The sequence below is a fragment of the Saimiri boliviensis genome, chromosome 1 (assembly GCF_048565385.1).
Source record: "Saimiri boliviensis isolate mSaiBol1 chromosome 1, mSaiBol1.pri, whole genome shotgun sequence".
Classification (NCBI taxonomy): domain Eukaryota; kingdom Metazoa; phylum Chordata; class Mammalia; order Primates; family Cebidae; genus Saimiri; species Saimiri boliviensis.
Window position 1 is genome coordinate 37,980,629 of NC_133449.1, and position 19,047 is coordinate 37,999,675.

The following is a 19,047-nucleotide window of genomic DNA, read 5'->3' on the forward strand; positions in this document are numbered from 1 at the left end:
TCAGGAGTTCAGGACCAGCCTGGCCAACACAGTGAAACCTCGTCTCTACTAAAAATACAAAAATTAGCCAGGCGTGGTGGTATGCCTATAATCCCAGCTACTGGGGAGGCTGAGGCAGGAGAACTGCTTGAACCTGGGAGGTAGAGGCTGCAGTGAGCCAAGATCATGCCACTGCACTCCAGCCTGGGCGACACAGCAAGGTCTTGCTTAAAAAAAAAAAACAAAAAAACAAGAATTACCTGAAAATGGGGTGATTAGACAGAGAACTGTCAACAGAGAGCTATTTCATCAATCTTGGAGAGATATTCCACTGGTCTTGGTGGGCTTGCCTCTGTAAGCCCACTTTAGTCAGAACTTCCTCAGCACCTACTCTGTGCCAGTACTGTGCTAAGGGCCATATCGAGGATAAAAGAAACCTACAACAAAGTTCCTGACCTCAGGAAGGTTGCCATCTTGTTGAGTGGGTCAAACCTATACACATGAAGGGATTAGAGAGCAAGCCAAGACAAGAATATAATTGGGAATCAAAATTGGTGTAGTCTCTACCTAATCTTAGTTTCTTAATGTATCATTTCACAGTTAAATTTACAAAATTATAGGACTTAATCTGTCCGGGCACAGTGGGTCATGCCTATAATCCCAGCACTTTGGGAGGCCAAAGTAAATAAATTGCTCGAGCTCAGGAGTTCAAGACCAGCCTGGGCAACATGGCAAAATCCTGTTTCTACTAAATATACAGAAAGTAGCTGGGCATGGTGGCATGAGTCTTAATCCCAGCTACTTGGGAAGCTGAGGTGAGAGAATTACCTGAGCCTGGAAAGCAGAGGTTGCAGTGAGCCAAGATGGTGACACTGCACTCCAGCCTGGGTGACAGAGTGAGACCCTGTCTTAAAAAAAAAATCAAATTAATCCTAATTTAAATATATTAAAATCCATTATGGTTCACATTCAAGCATGGCTAAAGTGAAAAGCTAGACAATGCCAAGTGTTGACAAAGTTATGGAGCAACTGGACTTCTCATACATCAACAATGGGAGAATCAATTGGCAAAATCACTTTGGAAAACTGTTTGGCACTGTCTATGAATATACATATAACCTATAATCCAGCAGTTCTAACCCTGGATTTATATCTAACTGAAATCCTTATATCTTTTCACCAAAATACATGTACAAGAATGGTTATAGCAGCACTAGTCATAATAGAGCCAAAGCAGAAACAAGCCAAAAGATTATCAATAGAATGGATATGTAGTATATTCAGAAAATAAGATAATGCAGGGTAGTCAGAATAAACAAAACTATAGCTACAAGCAACAATATCAATGAGTCTCACCAAAATAATGTGGAACAAAAGAAGCCAGACCAAAAAAGCTGACCACATATTATATGATTCCATGTATATAAAGCTCAAAAGCAGATAAAATAATTCATTGTAGTAGGACTCAGGATAGGGGTTACATTTCCTTGGGGATGATATTTACTAAAATGAGGCAAAAGGAGAACTCTAAGGTCCTGGTTTCTTGATCTAGGGGTTGATTATGTGGTTGAGTTCACTTTGAGAAAATACACAGAACTCCTAATGAGTTGCACTCTTTTTTATGTATATTATTTATCAATTAAAAATCCATAGAAGGGTCACATTTAAGTATTACAAATGCATTCACATTTCTTTAAAGATTTCTGTTAATGGACTGGGCACAGTGGCTCACACCTGTAATCCCAGCATTTTGGGAGGCCTAGGGGGGCGAATCACCTAAGGTCAGGAGTTCAAGACCAGCTTGGCCAACATGGTAAGACCCTGTCTCTACTAAAAATACAAAAATTGGCCAGGCGTGGTGGTGCAGGTCTGTAGTTCCAGCTACTCAGGAGGCTGATGTGGGAGAATCACTTGAACCCAGGAGGCGGAGGTAGCAGTGAGCCAAGATTGTACCACTGCACTCCAGCCTGGGCGACACAGTGAGACTCCTTTAAAAAAAATAAAAAAGATTTCTGTTAATGGAGAATTGAAGCCCAGATGAGTTGTGGAAATTAACTTCCAGTAATCTTTGACTAGGACCAGAAATTTCATGCTTCCTAACTCCCTGTTCTGTCACTGATTCTCTAGGCAATTTTAGAAAAACATTATTCCTATTACCTCAATTTCTAAAAATAGCCAAGTTAGCTCTCATTCTTCATTCACCATCATTAGATTTGCCTTTAAGGTGAAATATGTGAAATTCTGCAGCAGTCAATGATTTTGACATTAAATCAAAATGACAGTTCAAGTCCCTCACCATTTTCATGGAAGGTGACAAAGTCTACTGTACTGAGGGAGTATGTGATTATTGTCCAACCTTAATCATTATCATTACATCATAAGTAGCTGATTGGTAAACCACAAGTGAAGTTTGGGCTCTTTGTCATAAACCTTCATGTGGAAGCCACGCTCTCTTTTCCCTCCCTCTAAGAGAAAGATGCTTTCTCATACCTTACATGGGCGAATTCTTTTGTTCTAAAGAGCCAGGAGAAATAGTAAGATTTATAAATATGAGACAGAATGAGACAAGAGCTGGTCTTGATGGAAGAAGACCTGCTCCTGTCACTTATTGGCTGGAAAATTTTAGATAAGTCATCCCATCTCAATTTACTCAATTTGTTTAAATATGGATCTCAATTTACTCATCTTCAGACTTGGCAATATTTTGAGCAAACACCATACAGAGATTCAGAGGTGGCTTCACTATTCAGCTAACGGAGCATTACCTTCGGGGTGCCTTACTGTGCAAGCCCCTTCTAAGGCCCTGGAAGGAACTTCAGCTTCTTGTAATAAAATTTACATTTTTTTTCATTAGAAGAACTTTCCCTAAATCTGTTCCTCCAACCCCTGAATGTATCCAAATGTCATTGCAAATTTCTGGCATCAGAGCTCCAGCAACAAGTCAGGACCTAGATGTTTGTAAATAGGCTTCCTTTGGTAAGTTCAAAGTCCATCCATCCAGCACAGAAAGTCTGACACTGATATATATTTCTTTTTTTCTTTTTTTTTTGAGACTGAGTCTCACTCTGTCATGCAGGCTAGAGTGCAGTGGCATGATCTCAGCTCACTGCAACCTTCATTTCCCAGGTTCAAGCAATCCTCCTGTCTCCGCCTCCCGAGTAGCTGGAATTGCAGGTGCATGCTACCACTCCTGGCTAATTTTGTATTTTTAGTAGAGATGGGTTTTCACCATGTTGGCCAGGCTAGTTTGGAACTCCTGACCTCAGGTGATCCGCCTTTCTCTGCCTTCCACCATGCTAGGCTGATATTGACATCTCCATGGGCTGCCCCACTCACTTCTCTTTTCCTTACTAGGCCCTGGACCCAGGCTTTCTACAATCCAGGTCCAACTAATGTTTCCAGCCTCATTCCCCACCTTCTCCCTTCTCCAGCTCTACTGTCTTCCCTGCACCTGCGCAAAGCCCCACCAACTTGTCCCCATCCTGGCAACACACGAATCTTCTCATGGCTCCACATTTTTGCACATGCTGTCCTGTGTGCTTTGACTGTTCTTCCCCCTCTTCTGTCAAACTCTTGCTGATCCCGCATGCTCTTTTTTTTTTTTTTTTTTTTTTTGAGATGGAGTCTTGCTCCATTGCCCAGGCTGAAGTGCAGTGGCACGACCTTGGCTCACTGCAATCTACGCCTCCCAGGTCCAAGCAATTCTCCTTTCTCAGCCTCCTGAGTAGCTGGGACTATAGGTGCCTGCCACTATGGCCAGCTAATTTTTGTATTTTTAGTAGAAACAGGGTTTCACCATGTTGGTCAGGCTGGTCTCACATTCCTGACTTCAGGTGATCCACCCACCTTGGCTCCCAAAGTGGTGGGATTACAGGCATAAACCACTGCGCCTGGCCCTCATGCTCTTCAAAGCTGAAATCTCTCATCTTCCTCCTCTGACTGCGGCTCCCATAACTCTCTTAAGGCACTGATCCCATTCTGTTATTCACTTACATGTTTGTCGTCCCACTGTGGCCCACCCCACACCGGATTTATGAATTCCATGAAAACATGCCCTGTTCACGTCCTGCATTATCTTGCCCCTATTCCAGTACCTAGCACAATGCCAAGTAGTGAATCAATGGATGGTGACCTCCCTAATACTCAGTAGAACAAGAGGATTTGAGGTGATAAAATTAAAATTTCAGCTGAATTAAATTTAAAGGAGTTTAACTGAACAAAGAACAATTCAGGAATCGGCCAGCCTTCTGAGCCAGAATAGGCTCAGAGATGGCAGTGCAGCCACATAGTAGAAGGTTTATAGACGGAAAAAGGAAAGTGACATACAGGAAATGGAAGTGAGGTACAGAAACAGCTGCATAGATTACAGCTCAGCATTTACCTTACTTGAACAAGGTTCAAACAGTTTGCTACTGATTGGTCAAAAGTCGGTGACTGGCACAAGCGTAGGCTGTAGTCTCTTTACTCCTCCATTTGCTACAGTTCACGATATACAGAGAAACCTTTAAGTCTAACTAAAAAATGTAAGGAGGCAGCTTGATTTAACAGAGGAGACATCTAATTTTGCCAACATACCTTCAAACATGTAACACATGTATTAGTTTTTTAATAGATACATCCCAGCGAGCCCAATGCCTAGCACAAACTCAGTGTTCAATAAGTGGCTGTTAATTACACGATCCTGCGTCAACCCCAGGCAAAGCTTGTGAGCTCTGTTAGACAGCACCCCTGCTCCTGGGGGGAGCTCACACCCCCATGTGAGCTAGGATCCAGCAGTTACCATAAACAAAAATAACTAGATAACTTCAAATAGTAGTAAAAGTTATGGAGGCAATTTTTAAAAAAATAATGGATAGAGGAAGGCAGTTACTGTGGGTGGGGCATAAGGAATGACCACTCAGGCAAGTAAATGATGAATGAATCTTGTCTTGGGTGTTGCTCAAAAACAAGAAGAAAATTGTCTGGCTGTCTAGGAGGTGTGGGTTTGGAGACGAGGCAGACCTGGGCTGGTTAGGGCTTGTTCCCCTGGGAAAACAAAACAAAACTCTCCCTGAAGCCCCAGCCAGAAGCAAAGCTTTTCCAGTGCAGTCCCAGGCCATTTGTCTGTCAGACCCCTGGATGGTGGAGTTGGTCTCGGTGTTTACTAAACAACCCAGTGTGGTTATCCCATCAAGATCTGAAAGAGAAACACAAAAAATTAGCATAAATACAAGGCCACCTATTCAATTAAAGTTGCAAACGAGGGCAGCTAGAAAGCTGAATATAAAACAGTGAGAGTTTTAATAGAAGGGAGTTACGTAACTTGAGACATGTTTGAGACTCAAAAGAAAGGCATTCTTATCTCAAGGTTCAAGGAAGGAAGGACGACCAGCAACAGTTTCCAAGCACTTTCCTATAAACTTTCTACCAACAATGAGACTCAACAGTTGGGAACTGGGTGGGGACAGAAGCCTCCAGAGCTAATCATTCCTTTGGGTAAATTAGGATGTCCTCTGTGTGAGGTGTGGCTCCCCACTGGTGGTGGAGTCACCCACTTTCAAAATCATCCCCATTTCACATCCCAGGAGCTGCTCCAGTTGGAAGCAATCGCTGAGACTGTATGGCCAACCCTCTCCTGTTACGGGTAAGAAACACTAAAGGTCATTCAGCTACTTACGGCAGAACGGGGACTAGAACCCTTGTGGTCCAGACCAGCGCCACCTCCACAGCTGTGCCTACACCTTCAGAACGTCCACGGACCAGCTGCCATCAGCCCACAGCTGGGAGGGCAACTGAGTACGGCCCCTCCGACCAGTTCGTTGGTGCTGGACTTGGCCCTCCCTCCTGAAGCCTTCCCTGCCTTCCTCTCTTTTCTTTTTTTATCCTCTCTTCCTTCACCCTCTTTTCTTCTTTGACCTACATCTATGTCCCCATCCCACTGGTGGCAGAAAGAGACCCCTAAGGCTTGTTGTAATTTACCAGTGGCACTGAGAGACACTGGGATCTGGGGACACAATGTTTTCTCCAGGCCAACTCCTGGAAGAGGTCAACTCCCTCTTCTCTGTCTCTTCCGGCCTAAGCCTTGAGAATCAGTGCCAGAACAAGGAGTTGAGCAGCATGAGATTCCTGATCTGAGTCAAAGACTGTTGGAAGTCGACTTCACAGCTGTTGTGGGCTTCAACTCTCCATTAACAGAAATCTTTAAGGAAGTTGATGCATTTGTAGCATTTGAGTGTGATCCTTCTATGAATGGTTCACCAGAAAACTGTTTCAGGAAAAACTGTCCACAAAATAATTACATTGTTGTAGGGTATTCTTTAAGACTCAACAACTTTCAATCAGACACAAAGTCCTAAGAGTAGACATAGTAAAAAGAGAAATACATGGAGACAGGACCTTTCTAATCCCCTTTAGATCATAACTTTGAGCAGTCCAGTCTACTTCAGGTGGCTCACAGGGGAAATTGGACCTGCCCAACTCCCCTATACCACCATCAGTGAGCAGAGTCCATTCCTAGTGTCCATCACTTGCCCTGGCAGGGGAACTCTTTTTTTTTTTTTTTTCTTTGAGATGGAGTCTTGTTCTGTCACCCAGGCTGGAGTGCAGTGGCACAATCATGGCTCACTGCAACCTCTGCCTCCCAGGTTCAAGCAATTCTCCTGCCTCAGCCTCCCAAGTAGTAGCTGGGACTATAAGTGCATGCCACTATGCTAGGCTAATTTTTGTATTTTTAGTAGAGACGAGGTTTCACCATGTTGGCCAGGCTGGTCTCAAACACCTGACCTCAAGTAATCCACCCGCCTCAGCCTCCCAAAGTGCTGGGATTACAGGCATGAGCCACTGTGCCTGGCCGGGAACTCTTGAGTATCAGAAATATTTCCCTTGCTGTGGTCTGAGGTCACACCTTCTGGTGCTGTCCTCCTTGGGGATGTGCAACACTATCATACCCCATTTCTTCTTCTTTGTTATAGATGAAGGGGAAGAAAAAGATAAAACCAGACACAGCTCAGAAATTCTGGCACACAAATGAGAAAAGAACTACTTCTTAGCCACCTGTGCCAGGTAGGTGGGTGGATTATAGATTGAAATCCAGTAGAATGTGGTCCAAACTGGTTCTGCAGACAATGAAGTGGACCTTTGTTTGGGGGACCCGCCAGGCCACGTTGAAGTTGGACGCAGGCTTTTCCAGCATTGGTACGCTCCCAGAAGTGTTGGGATTACACAATCCCTCGCTGGATGTACAGGCAGAACTGGCAGGCTCACTGGAACAGAAAAAAAGCCTTGGGAGAGAGGTTTTTTTTTTTTTTTTTTTTTTCCTGCAACTCTGCCAGCATCCCTAAGTATTCTGGCTCTAGATTTGGGGACTTTAAATGACAAAATGATAGGTCTAAAATTTATTTTGCTGCTCCAAAGAAAAGTGTAAGACTCTTTACGGGCTAGAGAATTTTAAAAGTCTTAGTTGTGAATAACTGACTTTTCCAGAACTCTGCAGTGTCAGCAAAGCATGCCACAGAGAACGAAAATTTGTGTTTCTATGGGGCCAGCTCCTGCACAGCTCCATTTCTCTTTCTTGAGCCATGATTGTCTTAAATTTGCATTGAAATAAAGGGCACCAGCATCAAACTGGGTGGCAGTTGCTGGGTTGTTTTGCATTTTTCCATCATCTTATTTGGAAAGCAACGAGTCCTTTCTCATTCCTTTGGGCTTCCTCCAAGTGGAATGGTCTTTTAGATCTAACGTCTTTCGGGGTAAGTAATGGGCCCAAGAGAAAACATAGAGTGAGTGTGAGCATGTGTTTAAATTTTCTAGTGCTGTTTTTAGAGCAATTCAAGAATGAAATCTCCCCAGGGTGCCCAACTGCTCTCAGAATGCAAACCCACACAAACAGAGAGGGAGAAGGGATGCTTAAAACAGAAAGGGAGGCTTCTCTTCAGGGACAACCAAAGCTTGGGCCTGGTGACTTACTTCTTTTCTTTTTCTTTTTCTTTTTTCTTTTTTTGAGATGGAGTCTCACTCTGTCGCCCAGGCTGGCATGCAACGGCGCAATCTTACTACAACCTCTGCCTCCTGGGTTCAAGCAATTCTCCTGCCTCAGCCTCCTGAGTAGCTGGGATTACAGGTGCCTGCTACTATTGCCTGGCTAATTTTTGTATTTTTAGTAGAGACAGGGTTTCAGCATATTGGCCAGGCTGGTCTCAAACTTCTGACCTCAGGTAATCCACCCATATTGCTCCCATAGTGCTGGAATTACAGCTGTGAACCACTGTGCCCAGCCAGGCCTGGGGGCTTCTGATTGTACTTCCATAAACCATCATCTGCCTTTACTGACTGTAGCCAAAGGAAGGTACCATAGCACATCTCCATGGTGTTTCCTCATGGATGTTGTTGAAAACCTGGTGTATTCATTATTCAAGATCATCTTTATGAGCGTTCTCAAGATAAACATCATTTTGGTCCTGATACCAAGGATAGACATTCTTTTCTTGAGCAATTATGTTACCTTTCCGGATTTTACAAGACGTGCAAGCGGTCTTCAGAATCCAGCCACATACTGTGGATAGATCCCCACCCAGATCCTAGTTTCAAGAGGCCTGACCCCAGTCCAAAAGCAAATCCCTGGATCTGAGTTTCTTTTGACATATCATTCATTCCATTATAAATCTTTTTTTTTTTTTTGAGACAGAGTCTTACTCTGTTTCCCAGGCTGGAGTGTGGCAGCATCATCATAGTTCACTGCAGCCTTGGACACCTGACCTCAAGCAATCTTCCTGTCTTGTCTTCCCAAAGGGCTGGGATTACAGGGATTGAGCCACTGTGCCCAGCCCATTCAATTAATCTTTCATGTGACAAATATATATAAAGTACCCATTATGTGGCAGGGGATATAGTTGTGAACATGACAGGCAAATCCTTATTTTCACAGAGTTTGCAACCTAGTGGGGTTCACTCTGCTGGATACACTTGAATCTGTAGATATGCTAATGAAATTAGTGAAACTGCCTTTGCAAAAATTATAACTGAGGAAATTATGACAGTGAAAGACATCAGACCTAACTGACTCCATATTGCTTTTTTAAAATTTTTATTTATTTTTTGTTTTTCTTTTCTTTGAGACAGAGTCTTGCTCTGTCACCACGTGCCAGGCTGGAGTGCAGTGGTGCAATCTCAGCTCACTATAACCTCCACCTCCCGGGTTCAAGCAATTCTCCTGCCTCAACCTCCCAAGTAGCTGGGACTACAGGCGCTTGCCACCACATCCAGCTAATTTTTGTATTTTAGTAGAGACGGGGTTTCACTATGTTGACCTCGTGATCCACCCACCTTGGCCTCCCAAAGTGCTGGGATTACAGGAGTGAGCCACTGTGCCTGGCCAACTGACTCCATATTGTTTCTAACCTTTGAGTTGCCTTTGTTCATTCCTCGGCATAGGCCAAACTAACCTTGGGAAGGAATTTAGTTTATTGTTTGACTCAAAAACAAAATTGATAATAGTCCTTTCTGAAAAGACCCCCTTCTTGCCTTGGGACCCGTCTGCCTTTACAGGACTAACAAATTAACTACCAGATTAGAAATTCAGGTTTAGGGATCATGCAGCCTCTGGCTGCAAGAGTCTGAACCTCCCCCAAATTGCTCCTGGGAATAACATCACTATTGTAAAACCTAAGATTAGTGCTTGAGATATTTTACAGACCCTGCACTTGATGGATCAGCTGACACCACCCAGACCGTAGGGTCAACCAATTCTGTGCTCCCACCCAGGAACAGAAGACAGCAAGAAAAATTCACTTCAACCCCCTATGAATCCATTTCTAAACTGACCAATCAGCACTCTCAACTTCCTGAGCCCCTACCCACCAAAGTAGCTTTAAAAGCTCTGATCTCTGAATGCTCGGGAGACTGATTTGAGCAATAAAACTCTGGTCTCCCACACAGCTGGCTCTGCATGAATTACTCTTTCTCTATTGCAATTCCCCTGTCTTGATAAATCAGCTCTGCCTAGGCAGCGGGCAAGGTGAACCCGTTGGGTGGTTACATTAGCAAATAGCTAAAGTGGAAACCTCAGAAAAAGACTAGAAGATCAAAATGACTAAAACAACACAGGTATGAGTCAGAGCGATTAAGACGTTTAGAAAAAGTGAAAGTGAAAGAATTATATTCCTAGTAGCTGTGTGATCTTGAGCAAATGACAACCTCTTAGTCTCAGTCTTATCTAGAAAATGATGATGCTACAGAGATTTATAATGAGAAATACATGAGATAATATTAATTAAGCTCTTCACATAGTGCCTCCTTATATCACTTGCTCAATAAATACTGGCTCTCACTACTCTTATTCCAGGAGCACCAAGAGGAGAAAGGCCCTTTGCTTGACCTGTTCTGCCTGGTGTCAGAAACGGGAATGTGGTGGAGAAGCAGGGTTGCCATTCTTTTTTTTTTTTTTGAGACGGAGTTTCACTCTTGTTACCCAGGCTGGAGTGCAATGGCGCGATCTCAGCTCACCGCAACCTCTGCCTCCTGGGTTCAGGCAATTCTCCTGCCTCAGCCTCCTGAGTAGCTGGGATTACAGGCACGCACCACCATGCCCAGCTAATTTTTGTATTTTTAGTAGAGACGGGGTTTCACCATGTTGACCAGGATGGTCTCGATCTTTTGACCTCGTGATCCACCCGCCTCGGCCTCCCAAAGTGCTGGGATTATAGGCGTGAGCCACCACACCCGGCTAGGGTTGCCATTCTGTAGAGGCCATGCCCATGGATATCACCCCAAGTCCTACTATTTCCAATAGAATCATACCTAAGCTGTCTTTATTTTTTTTCTCTTCCATCTCAATAATTCTAATCATAATCCTCATGTGCACCCCCTATTTTGGCTAGAAGGTAATTTCCATTTAACCTTTCCATTTTACTGGTAAGAGTAGTTTTCATCTTGCTCAATGTTCAAGAGTTAGCATAAACAGAAACTCCAGGCCTTCTCACTCACATCTCATGTTTTTCTGTTATTTGTTTTGAAGAAAGGGGGAAATCGATTTGCTTTTTATATTTGGCAGTAGTAAGCAGTGTCACAGGCCATGGATAAAGTCCTAAATGATACATGTTCTAACCTTGGAGTTCCTTGCAACTGGCTTTGGGGTTACTCACTAAAGTCCCTAGTCAGATGCCTCATTAAATGTGACACCTAAATGACCGACCTAGAATTCTGAGATGTACGAGAGGAGGAAGGAAAAAGAAAAGTTCCGAGGACGTGGGTCCCCTTCGATTCACCTTCCAGCCTCAATGAATGGCCCACTTCTGTTTGAAGATCTTGAATCTTGATCTCGAATGTACAATACAGGCAATGAAAGCCATGAATATGTTAAATCAAGAAGATCCCCAAATCCCAGGATCTTGAAAACTTCACCTTCCGTACTTCATCATACCATTAGCCCACACCCACACTCGTTTCTCCATCTATCCTCACCATTCATGATCTTGAAGAACCTTCTCCAAGGCCAAGCACAGAGAGTTCTATAAACAAAGTGGTAAGTGAGAGCAAATATCCACACACCCCAAACTGGGCCCCTCCCTATGGTTGAGAGATGGTTAAAGGAAATGGCCTTACTGTGTAAAAACCAAGAAGGGATAGGAGATAATGGAGAAATAGCAGACCAACTGTAATTTCTGCTCATCTAAGATGATCAGACCAGTATCATAAACAGAAGAGGAAGGAATGGTTCTATGAGTCCCAACTCCAGACTCTCATGCCCTTATTCTCCATAGGTCTTAGAGCACAAATGAGCTACACGTAACATGTCCTCTGTTATCAAACAGGCCAACCAAGAGATGGCCTCTCTCAGCCAGCTGAGCTCAGGTACCTTGGAGCAGTGTACCAGAGAGCTAAAAATATTCACTGTCTCGCTGTAGTCTAAGCTTGGAGAAATTCCTTTTAGTTCAATGTACTAGAAGGCAAAGGTCAGGCCGCCAATTCTAGGTAAGCTCTGTAAGCATTTGGCAGAGATCTCTGAGCATGGACCTGAGCCAAAGTGTTAGAGTATAAAGGAAGGGGAGAAACTAGCCCCAGGTAACAGGCCTCTGCATTCTCCAGCAGCTGTGAAGTTGGTGGGAGCAGTATTGTGTCCTGTACTTCCAGTCTACTAGAAATTACATTAGATGGTTCTATGGCCGACTTTGTAGCCCAGTGAAATGGCAAAACCTACCAGGTGTGTGTCACCTTATATATTGCCCTGCCTCCATTCTCCTGTGGATGAAACCAGACTTACCTGAACTAAACAGATTATATTATAAAAAAAAAAAAAACTTCTGGGAAATCTCAAAGAGTATTATCATGTTCGCTTAAATGATCTTATAGCTGCTACAGACTTTGCTTTTTGAATACAGAATACGTACTAATTTTTTTCATATCCAAAGCTCTGGGAGTCTCTTTATTAGTTTACTTTAACTATTGTGTATTCTAATTAAGTGTGAATGTAGCCCTAACTGACTCCCTTGATATTACCCCAATCAGAGATCACGAAAAATAGTTATGGCACCCAAGCATTGAGCGTCTACTATGTAGAGGTCAGGAAATGTGTCAGGGACTTTATATAAGTTATTTTGTTTCATCTTCACAATAGCTCTGTAGAATTAGCTTCAGTTTACAGCTGCTGAATCTAAAATGCAAAAAGGATAAGATATGTAAGAACACAGGTGCAAGTGGTAGAACTCAATTGCAACTCAGCTGTGTCTGGCTCCAAATACAGTCACATGACATCCTTCTTTGTTGAGTAGGAACAGTCAGTGGAGGGAAACTCCTTTTACTTTACTTTCTCCATAAAAATATTGGAAGGAATTCATGGAGCCTTCTTTCAATAAAATGCTCATGGTGTCCACAAGATGATTCCACTCTACTCCACACCAGTGACACCTTATCTGCGGTGTTGTGAACACTTGTAAAAGCCAAATTTTTTTTTTTTTTTAACAGAGTCTTGCTCTGTCACCCAGGCTGTAGTGCAGTGGCATGATCTTGGCTCACTGCAACCTCTGCTTCCAGGGTTCAAGCAATTCTTGTGTCTCGGCATCCCTAGTAGCTGGGATCACCGGTGCCCGCCACCATGCCTGGCTAATTTTTTTAGTTTTTAGTGGAGACAGGTTTTCTCCATGTTGGCCAGCCTGTTCTTGAACCTCAAGTGTTCTTGACCTCAAGTGATTCACCTACCTCGGCCTCCCAAATGCTGGGATTACAGGCATGAGCCACCATGCCTGGCCAAAGCTACAATTTTTTTTAATTTAAAAATATTATACTTTATTTTAAAAAAAAAACTCCACTCTGCAGTTGTTCCTCATAATCCTTATTTTATTTATTTATTTATTTATTTATAAAACAGGGTTTCACCATATTGATCAGGCTGGTGTCGAACTCCTGACCTTAGGTGATCTGCCTGCCTCAGCCTCCCAAAGTGCTGGGATTACAGGTGTGAGCCACTGCGCCCAGCCAAAGCTACAATTTAATAGGACTGCCGGCAAAGGAAGTTGACAAGACAAAGTGGGTCTGAAAATGCAAGGAACTGTTGAGTAATTAGCTCTAGAAAGAAAATAAAAAAGAGGCTGGGTGCAGCAGCTTACGCCTATAATCCCAGCAGCACTTTGGGAGGCCAAGGCAGGTGGATCACCTGAGGTCAGTAGGTCGAGATCAGTCTGACCAACAAGGAAAAACTCCATCTCTACTAAAAATACAAAATTAGGTGATCGTGGTGGCACATGCCTGTAATCCCAGCTACTCAGGAGGCTGAGGCAGGAGAATCACTTGAACCCAGGAGGTGGAGTTTGCAGTGAGCTGAGATCACACCATTGTACTCTAGCCTGGGCAACAAGAATGAAACTCTGTCTCCAAAAAAAAAAAAAGATGGGAAACAGGAGAAACAAGCCAACAACTGTCTCGATATTTGAAAAGCTGTAATGTAGAAGAAATAGATTTTGTTCATTCATTTCTCAGACACCAAACATGGGCCAGATACTTGCTAGGCACTGGAGAGCAGCTAGAAAGAAGTCAAATGTGCCTGCACAGCATAGCAAGAAAAACAGACGTAAAAAACATTACAAGTGTGGTGTTTTCTTCCAGGTATAAAAGGGAGGCAAGAAGAAGTCATCATTCCTACTCCCTGAGGTACAGTAACACTGAATGACTTGTTTTTTGTTTTTTGTTTTTTTTGAGATAGAATTTCGCTCTTGTCACCCAGGCTGGAGTGCAGTGGCACAATCTCGGCTCACTGCAACCTCTGCCTCCTGGATTCAACCAATTCTCCTGCCTCACCTCCGGAGTAGCTGGGACTACAGGCACACACCACCACACCTAGTTAATTTTTGTATTTTTGGTAGAGATGAGGTTTCACCATGTTGGCCAGGCTGGTCTCAAACTCCTGACCTCAGATGACCCACCCGTCTCAGCCTCCCAAAGTGCTGGGATTACAGGTATGAGCCACCGTGCCTGGCCTAACACAGAACGACCCTTACTGGGTGAAATATCAATAGGTAAAAATGAAAGGGAGGCAGATCTCAGGGCAGAGTAAGAAAAGTTGTCCTGAGTTCCCAACAATGAGACAGGTGTCAGGAAGAAGTGAGTTCCTGTCAGTGGCAGGGTTCCATTGGTGGCCAACTGACCACCTGCCAGACACATTCCACAAGGGATTCCCTCATAGGAGAGAAGGTTAGCATAAGCACTCTCTACCAGCACAGATGCTGGAGTCCCAGAGTCCTGACTTCATCTCAACAGAGTGAACAAAAGTTCTCTGAAAGAGGGCCATTTTTCAATAATGCCGTTTGGCTCTTCCAATGTGCTAATGTCCAACAAGTCAATAGAGCTGTCCAGTCTACAGAAAAGAAGGCAAGAGGCAACTTAATCCCAACTAAATGATATCCACTTACCTTTAGCAGATAAGCGAAACGTTCTCAATCCACTGTTAATAAAAACTTAGGTGAGGGAGAACTTACTGGGTAAAAACTGTAGCATCCAGAACTTACAGTTAGCTGTGCCTCCTGGCAACAGTTTTTGGATGGAGAGAAATGTTTTTAGGAGCCCACTCTAACATTGCTCTGCACCATACATTCCAAAGACCACCCTTCTTATCTCCTCAGCCTTGCCTTCAGAGGCAAGAATGGTTGAGTGCTCATCAGGGATCCATCCTGGTAGAATGATAAGGAAGAAAGCTCTTGTTTTCTATGCTAAAGCCTCCATTTGCCGTTTTCATGCTGAGGCAAGTAGCTGCAAGCCTGAGAGATTTATTATTTTGTGACTTAGGCCAATTTTGGAAGCTTGCAACTTTGAATCAAACTAGGAATGTGAAAAAAAGCAAAAAAAAAAAAAAAATGTACAAACTTAGCAAGGCAGTGTGGAAAACTCAGAAGATAAAAAATATATCTCCTTTGACTAAATTATTCAAGTTGGCAACATCCCACCTCACAGATCAATTACTCATTTAATCATAATGCCTTATAGCCACGTGGCACTTCAGGGACAGCTTACAAAGCGTGTTCTTGTATATTATCTCCTAGCTAGCTCTCCCAGCAGTCCTCTGCAGTGGGTAAGGCTGGTGCTATCACGGAGCAGGTGTTGGACTATGAACCAGAAGAATCAGGCTTTATCTCCAGCCACCTCTTTAACTGATGTCCTTGTGCAATTTCACTTAAGCTCTCAGACTCAAATTTCTCTTCTGTCCAAGAGAAGCTGAAACACCCAGAGACAGATGAAGCTCACAAAGCTTCAGCTTCAGGGCCTGCCACCTGCACAGGCTGTCAACCTAATTTTGAATTCATTGTTTTGTGTTCTTGCCCTTAAACAGGGCCCCCCAAAATACAATTTCAGGCCACACAAAACCTAGATCAACCTCTTAATAATATTATACCTCCTCAGCCTAATTCTAGGAAGCCAAAATACAATAGGCGTCTCTATGACCTCAGCTCTGCCCTGTGGCCTGTGTTGGTCACTCTGGATCCCCACGTCACAGGTGAACTCTGTTGGTGCCCCTCCTGGATAGCTGCAAAGGGCTTACAGCTGGCCTCTTCTCTGGAGAAGTGCTCTCAGCTGCACAAGAGCCCCTCATCCTGGAGCGTGCACCACCACTCCCATCCAGGATAGCCAACCAATTCCTGATGGACGGGGAGTGAGCCCCTATACACAAGGCTGCACCCCTGCCTGAAGGTGGAGCAACTCTGTGGTGCAAGTCATGTCCTTAGAGGTTGGATTGAATCTAGACTCTTTCTGGGATCATTCTTGCTTGGTTTCTCTCCATGTCTCATTCTGTTTCACTCACGCCTTTCTCCTACAGCGCTGCCCCATTAAAATGTGCTCGCGAAGCCTCACCTGGAGATCAGCTTCTAAGGCACCCAAGCTGAGACACAGAATAAGAAAAGTGCCATTTATTTCCTATGTTGAAGACTGTCTGGTTCACTTTCAAACGCAGTCAAAGAGCCGTAAGCCTCCAAAACCCCTTGCAGCTCAGGCTATGGTAGAGATGGGGGTATACATATTTCCCAACCAGCAACTTGGTCTGAGACCCATCTTGAGCCCCAAAGTCCACAGATTAAGAGTTATAAGTACCTTCAGGGCTGGCTATAGGGGCTCACGCATCTAATCCCAGCACTTTGGGAGACTGAGACGGGTGGATCACGAGGTCAGGAGTTCAAGACCAGCCTGGCCAACATGGTGAAACCCAAAAAATTACCCCAGTGCAGTGGTGGGCACCTGTAATCCCAGGTACTCAGGAGGCTGAGGCAGCGAATTGCTTGAACCTAGGAGGCAGAGGTTGCAGTGAGCCACGATTATGCCACTGCACTCCAGCCTGGGAGACACAGTGGGACTCCATCTCAAAAAAAAGAAAAAAAACCAGTACCTTCGGAATAATACATTTGGGAGGCTCAAGGTGGAAGAGCTATTTTATAAAACCCTACACTGTGACCAACCACCCTAGTATCTTCTCAGAATCTTTTGCTTTGCGTGTTAAGAAGGGCACCAAAAGATGAGAAAAGAATGAACGGTAGCATCGTGTCCCTTTTAATCATTCTCTCAGCACCTTCTACCTGCAGGAGATTTATAGCTAGTTCTTTGTCCTGGCTAAATAGAAGAGGAATCAAAGAGCTCTCTAATGTTGTCTATCAGTTTAAAGAGAGAGTTTAGGAGTAAAGGGATTTAGAGCCTGCTTGTGTCTCACCCCATACTCAGTTTGTGAATTTAAATTAATTAGTCATCGCCCTTCAGCACCCCCATGTGACGCATGGAGATTTACTTCCACATCTCACAAAGACCAACATCCCGAAAAGGATCATCATAACAGCAAGATCACCATCCATAAGAGAGACATAATTTTTAAAAATTAAAAAAGATAGGCTGGGCATGATGGCTCATGTCTGTAAACCCAGCACTTTAGGAGGCTGAAGTGGGTGGATCACGAAGTCAGGAGTTCAAGACCAGCTTGACCAACATGGTGAAACCCCATCTCTACTAAAAATATAAAAATTAGCCAGGCATGGTGGCAGGTGCCTGTAATCCCAGCTGCTTGGGAGGCTGAGGCAGGAGAATCGCTTGAACCCAGGAGGCGGAGGTTGCAGTGAGCCGAGATTGCGCCACTGTACTCTAGCCTGGGCAACAGAGCAAGACTGCGTCTCAGAAAAAAATAAATAAATAAAGACAGAGTCTTGCTATGTTGACCAAGCTGCTTTTGAACTTCTGGCCTCAAGCAATACTCTTAGCTCAGCCTCCCAAAGCACTGGAATTACAGGTGTGAGCCACTGCCCCTGGCCAAGACATAATTTTTAATCATCAAAAAGAACACACAAGAAATTCCTCAGGAAAGGGAATAAAATGTGAGGCAGGAAGGAAATATTCATTACTCAGGCAGGTGCTTGCTCCCCTGGACTCTTACCCTGAGGCATCTGGAGATAACTAATCCTCTATCTGCTTCTATTAAAGAGATAGGTATGGGCTTTGCAGGCAAACTATGAGGATCTAGGACAAATCCAGCGTCATCTTTCAAGGGAGGGAGCAGCAGGTGGGCTTGATAAACTTCAGATTTCAGAATCAGGCTACAAGAAGTTGGGAAAGACTGATTCAGGGACTGAGGCCCATGGAACTCACCCAAGTGAGGCTCCCAATGCGCTATGTGAACCCAAGCAGAACCACTGGTTTTCTGAGCCAGCAGCTTCCTGTAGACTCTTGGAACTGATCTCAGGATGTGGCATCCTTGAACTTGAGTGGGGAGCAAAAGAACTGTATGTGGCTTCGGTTAAATTGCTTGCTATTCATTTCCTCATGTCTCCTTTACTCATCTTTCAAGAATGGTGTCAGATTCAGATTGAGGCTCTGATGCAAACTGTGAAGTAACAAATGTAAATGTAAGACAATGGTATCTGTGGAAATAAATACCAAAGAGAGTGAAGAGGAAAGCTCTTAAGAATTGAAAGAAAGGAGGCCGGGTGCGGTGGTTCACACCTGTAATCCTAGCACTTTGGGAGGCCAAGGTGGAAGGATCACAAGGTGAGGAGTTCAAGACCAGCCTGGTCAATATGGTGAAACCCCATCTCTATTAAAAATACCAAAGTCAGCGGGCCATGTTGGCAGGCACCTGTAATCCCAGCTACTCAGGAGGCTAAGGCAGGAGAATTGTTTGAAGCCGGGAGGCGGAGGTTGCAGTGAGCTGAGGTTGCGTCACTGCTCTCCAGCCTAGACGATAGAGCGAGACACTATCTCAAAAAGAAAAAAAATACTGGCCAGGCGCGGTGGCTCAAGCCTGTAATCCCAGCACTTTGGGAGGCCGAGGCGGGTGGATCACAAGGTCGACAGATTGAGACCATCCTGGTCAACATGGTGAAACCCCTTCTCTACTAAAAATACAAAAAATTAGCTGGGCATGGTGGCACATGCCTGTAATCCCAGCTACTCAGGAGGCTGAGGCAGGAGAATTGCCTGAACCCAGAAGGCGGAGGTTGCGGTGAGCCGAGATCGCGCCATTGCACTCCAGCCTGGGTAACAAGAGCGAAACTCCGTCTCAAAAAAAAAAAAAAAAAATACTGGAAACTAGGTAATTTATAAAGGAGAAAGGTTTAATTGAGTCACAGTTCTGCA

General features: G+C 44.1%; 1 long non-coding RNA gene across 1 annotated transcript; it reads right to left on the bottom strand.

The window, feature by feature from the left end:
• Positions 1–4,340: 4,340 nt before the first annotated feature.
• LOC141580249 (uncharacterized) lies at positions 4,341–18,289 on the bottom strand. The gene is made up of 2 exons (XR_012512408.1): positions 18,061–18,289; positions 4,341–5,155 (listed from the first exon to the last, which is right to left on the bottom strand). It is a non-coding gene; the product is annotated as an uncharacterized LOC141580249 (long non-coding RNA).
• Between the last annotated feature and the right edge of the window lie 758 nt (positions 18,290–19,047).